The sequence below is a fragment of the Amborella trichopoda genome, chromosome 2, assembly GCF_054954075.1.
Source record: "Amborella trichopoda isolate Santa Cruz 75 chromosome 2, AtrichopodaSantaCruz75HAP2 v2.0, whole genome shotgun sequence".
Classification (NCBI taxonomy): Eukaryota; Viridiplantae; Streptophyta; class Magnoliopsida; order Amborellales; family Amborellaceae; genus Amborella; species Amborella trichopoda.
The window spans coordinates 48681231-48686950 of NC_142337.1; the positions used below are offsets into that span (position 1 = coordinate 48681231).

Sequence of the window (5720 nt, forward strand, 5' to 3'; positions counted from 1 at the left end):
AGTTTGTTTGGAGAAACTTTCTCCATAACTGACACGGCAGCGTTCTCGTGTTTGGCGCATAGGAAATGCTAGAATGTCCGAAATTTATTGGAATATTTTTATTTTTCAATATTTTTATTTTTTATTTAAAAAATATTAAATTTGAAAAATCATTTTAGCCAAAAAAACCGTGACATTTATTTACTGATCTTATTTGAATTAATATATATATAATATAAGTATATTATATACGATGCAGTTTGGATAGAGTCGAGGCTCTAGACAATCAAAGTAAAATGCACCTAAAAATAGTGTCTAGAAATATGATTTTAATGTTGAAAATATTTGTGATAGGCTTAAAATATATTTTGATCTTTAATTATAAAATTTAAAACTTGAAAAATAGTGTAGATCGAGCAGATATATGAAAATTTGAAAATCGAGAGTCCAAAAATACGTTACAAGATGCATTATTTCCAAAACTTGAAATCCACTTTTTTCCCATGCCCATATATCTTGATGTTGAGATGATCAATTTGAGAATATTTGGCCATCAAAACAACCTCTTCTAGTGAAAGATCTGAGGCAGGCTCTAATTTGATTGTTTAGAGCCTAGGCTCTATATAAACTTTTCCCACTTATATAACATTAGATAATATATTTCAATATAATATAACATTATAAGATTATCCATATTATTAGTATAATACGATATATATCTATATTATACACTATTTACTATAGATAATTATACATTAAGCATACATATAATAATATAAAAAATATTACATTATTGAAAATAGTTTGATACGGCTTCCACTCTATCAAAACAAATAAAACCTCACCTCATAACTCATTGAAAATTACAATTCAAGCATTAGAAATCCTTTAAATGAATCATCTTTGCTTGAACATTATGGTTGTGAAAAAAAGAAGATTTCAAGCTCTAAAAATATTGTATATTATAACAAATTATCTAGATCGTCCATTTCAACCTAAAAATAAGTGTTTAAAGATCCAAAAGATCTATTTCAGTTTTTGAGTTTTGAGTTTTATTGTCAACATATGAAATTTATTTTAAAGCCATCATAGAGATTTTCATAATAAAAAGTGCTTTCCAGAAAAAAATTTGAGATGAGAGTTTATTTTGTTTTCATAAAGCCTATGCCTTACAAAAATCTCATCCATTTCATTCATCATATTTCCTTTGCATGAGGCTTCACACTGTCAAATTAGTGAAGCTCTACAATAGGCATTCAAGGCTTATCCTATTTGAAGAAGACGACAATTCATCGTTAACCCATGGTTTTTATATTCTGAGACCACTGATATGTGGAAGCGCCGGGTTTTTGTATTCCGTGACAGCTGTCCAATCAATCCAACCATAAAAAACCATGGTTTCCAAACCCACTTGAAAAAATGGCTCCTAGTTTTACAAAAGCAGATCTGTCTTCCCTATAAAAAAAAGGGAACAAAGCTCCCCAATCCTAACCCGAGACCCAATATATCTGTTTCCAAAGGGTAATAACTCTCAAAACAGGCTCATGACTTTTTGGTGACATCGAGTTTCTCAGACTTGGAAACCTGTTGATGGTAAATTGAAGCGTTCAGTGGAATCAGCTTTTCCAAGGGAGTTGAATCCCGATGAAAAGGTAACGCAGTTTCAATAAATTTGAGCAAAAAAAAGAGGGAGACATCGATGCAATGGTGGATTGCTTAGTATTTGAAGACTAAACTCATATTACTCACATGAACCGATGATTTTTGTGTACAGAGGTCTTTTGGAAGACGGAATCAGGATCAATTAGCACCAGGCTTGATTTGAATAAACAAGATAGAAATCTATGTCGAGGAGGTTTGAGTAAATAATCTGGCTTTCTGGTCAAACAAATGAGGGGAAAAATGCTTAAATTCGACTTTTATGATGCAAATAGAAGTTTGGACTTTTAATTAATTTTCTATCAGAAATCCGAACTCGTCTTGGCTACAGCCGGAGGCGAGTCTTATGGCACTCCACCGAGTCTTTAACATCTATATGCAGTGGTTTAAAAATCGGCACGCCGACACGGGAATCGGCTTGTCCGTGCCTGTTCCTGTGCAATATCAGAAACCAGGGGAGTCTAGAGAGGAGTCGGCGGGATCCTATGCAATATTGAAAACCGGGCGAGTTTAGAGAGGAGGGTTGACGAGGGACTCGGCTTGCCTGTGCCGGTTCATGCGCAATATCAGAACCGGTTGCTGCGCAATATTAGAAACCGGACGAGCCTAGAGAGGAATCGGCGAGATCCTGCGCAATATCAGAAGCTGAGCGAGTTTAGAGATCAGAAACCTAGCGGGTCTAAAGAGGAATTGGCGGGATCCTGTAGAATATCGAAAACCGAAAGAGTTTAGAGATAAAAAATCGGGCGAGTCTAGAGAGGAATCGGCGGGATCCTGTGCAATATCGGAAACCGGCGAGTTTAGAGACGATGGTCGACGTGGGAATCGGCGGGATCCTACGCAATATCGGAATTCGGGCGAGTTTAGAGATCAGAAACCAGGTGAGACTAGAGAAGAATCGGCGGGATCCTGCACAATATCGGAAACCGGGCGAGTTTTGAGACAAGGGTCGACGCGGGAATCGGTGGGATAGGGACGACGCGGGAATCGGTGGGATCCTACGCAAGCCGATTCCAGCGCAATATCGGAAACCGGGCGAGTATAGAGACAAGGGTAGACGCGGGAATCGGCTTGCCCGTGACGGTTCCTGCGCAATATCAGAAACCGGGCGAGTCTAGAGAGGAATTGGCGGGATCCTGCGCAATATCTAAATCGGTAAAATATCACCGATGCTCAGTAATAGACTTGCCGAAGCCCGCCCCCATACCTCCAGATGCATAAAATTCATCTATTGCGTTCTTGTTTATAAAGCATTTTACTGTTCTCGTCCTTCGATGTGGGACAAAATTAGAGTTGCATAACTAATAGCATGTATATAGTTATTATATCCTTGTAAGCATAATGTGATGAATTGGTGGAGGAGGCTAGCTCTGCGGATTTTGGCCTGCGCTTCCCACCGTCGATTCCTCCTGTGCGCAATTCCCCGTTGGGGCTTTATTTTTATTTATTAAAAATGTAAAAGAAAAAAATTTATGTTGTAAAAAAAATAAAAGGAAAGAAATACTCCTTTGGACCTTTATTTTTATTTTTTAAAAAAGTAAAAGAAAAAAAGTCATGTTGTAAAAAAATTAAGAGGAAAAAAATAAAAAAAATAGAAGAAAAAAATATGTTTTAAAAAAAATAAAAGGAAAAATATAAAAAATAATAGGTAATACATCAAATATTTTTGGTAAAAAAAATAATACATATTTTTATTTTTCTTTTCAGAAATAAGAGAGTAATATAACGTATTTCTTGTCAAAAATCAAATAAATGATAATACAAAAAAAAAAAAAATGTAGTGCATCTTCTTAATTTTTTTGTCAAAACATAAAATAAAAAGTAATACAACAAGTATCATATTTTTCTTAGCAAAAAAACAAAGATAATACAACAAATATTTACTGTAAAAAAAATAAAAGATATTTATAAATACAACAAGTATTTCTTAATGCACCCTAGGAATAAATGATGTAATATTAAAGTTAGTTAGGTTGTAATAATACACCCTAGGGCACCGATCCACTTTTTAAATCACTGGTTTATTCCATCGATAGTGTGGTCGTTTCTTGATGTTTTTCAATGATTTCTTCACTGCATCACACTGAGCATGCCGTCATGATCGCGTGGCAACAAACACAGCTCGATTTCGTGTCCGGACGAGAATTTTGCAACGTGGAAGTTTTGGCCGGAATCTGGAATTCCAGCATCGGAATTTACAGTGACTTTGTGGGCTTCGTGTGCGAAATTCGACGGTTCATCCTGCCCAAGGTTCGGATTGATGATAGTCATGGGCCTTATGCACGCGGTGCTACTGGTTTTACGCCAATTGGGTTTGCGAGCGTTGTGATCCAGCCGCTCGAGAGAGGCATGTTGCTGCTGATTTTCCTACAACTTTCGTCACATATCAGCAACTTCTCCCTAGCTTTTCTCCGCGGTTGAGAGCCCTCACGGGGCGTGCCACACATGCTCCAAACAGTTTGAGCACGAGCTGATCTCGTATGAGGGAGATATAAGCGTCACAAATCACTGTTCATGACTGTCCCTTTAATGGAGTTTTGTTGCAGAGGGCCGCAGGGGAATAGTATGTGGCTCCTCCTGTTTCGCTCTTTTGCCTATAACTTCTTCCTGGAATGTCCGTTTAACCTTAAATTTGGACCTTGAGGGTGTCTAACCGTGCCGGATCCAATGGCGGTGGTCCTACAGCAATTTGACACACCGTATATATAATTCTAGTTATTGGGGTTTGTTTTAGAGTGCAAGAGGCAGATTCTATGAAAACGGTTTCTCAGTCTGAAGTACTTTAAACATGTCAAAATGCAAGAAAATTTGGCAGGAAACTTTCGAGAGTCCTTATAAAGAGATTTGATGGTGACCCAACGGCTACCATTGGAGAGATGATCGACGTCAACCTAAGGACTGCGAAAGACCCAAGGTTAACCAAGATTGGAACCTCCCTATCTTCCGATGAGAGGAAAAGCGTGATTTTCTTTCTTAAGGTATATCGTGATGCCTTCTCCAGGTTATACGATGATATGTCAGGGTTAGATTCCACATTGATGCAATATTATCTGCTATTCAACATAAGGGCAATGCTTGTAAGATAGAAACTCCAACGTCAAGATATCCATCTTGAGTTCAAAAAAAAAAAAAAAATCAATAAACTGCTTGAGGAAAATTCGTTACCTTGTCGATTACTCAGAATGGTTGGCCAACATAGTGGTCGTACCCAAGAGGTATTCGACCAAATCAATGAGTATCTAACCAAACTCCCATCCTTAGTCCTCCTAATTCAGACAAACCCTTGTTCCTATACATATCTATGAAAGACAAGACCATATGGGCATTGTTAGGACAATATGATAACCATGAAAACATAACAAATCATGTACTACATCAGCAAAACCATGGTCGACTATGAAGCGAAATTTACGGATGTGGGGAAGCATTGCTTAATGCTTGTGTGGGCTATGAAAAAATCAAGACACTATGTCTTATCTCAAATGGTCAAGCTCATCTAAAAAATAAACCCACTCAAGTACTTATCGGAAAGACCAGTCCTTAACATACGTTTGCCGAAATGGAGAATGCTGTTGAGTAAGTTCGGGATCACTCAAAAATCGGTCAAAGGACAAGTCATTGCTGACCATTTAGCTAAACACCCACTACCAGATAACACTTTCGTTAACACGAATCTCATTGATGAGAAGCTCTTCACAATTGAGGACTCAACTTGGGAGCTATATTGCGACGATGCAAGAAACGAATACCAGTTAGGTGTAAGGGTTATATTATGCTCACCCGAAAATATTTTTATGTCAACAATCATCAGACTAAATTTCCCTTATACAAATAACATTGTTGAATATGAAGCCCTGATAGCCGAGTTCGAGAATGCCATGGAACCGAAAATCCAACAAAAATGAGTCATTGGTGACTCTTTACTTATCATAAACCAAGTTCAGGGGATTTGGAATGTTAAAAAAGAAAAGCTCAAATCCAATCAAGAAAATGTGAAAAATATTATAAAATATTTTAAGCAAATCGCCTTCCAACATGTAACTAGGGAAAATAATCTGTTCGCCGACTCCCTTGCGACCCTT

At 37.3% G+C, this 5720-nt stretch overlaps 1 long non-coding RNA gene across 1 annotated transcript; it reads left to right on the forward strand.

Annotated features, from left to right (window-relative positions):
• The first annotated feature begins 1467 nt into the window (after positions 1-1467).
• LOC148783261 (uncharacterized) lies at positions 1468-3045 on the forward strand. Its single transcript, XR_016049469.1, has 2 exons — positions 1468-1631; positions 1754-3045. It is a non-coding gene; the product is annotated as an uncharacterized LOC148783261 (long non-coding RNA).
• The last annotated feature ends 2675 nt before the right edge of the window (positions 3046-5720 follow it).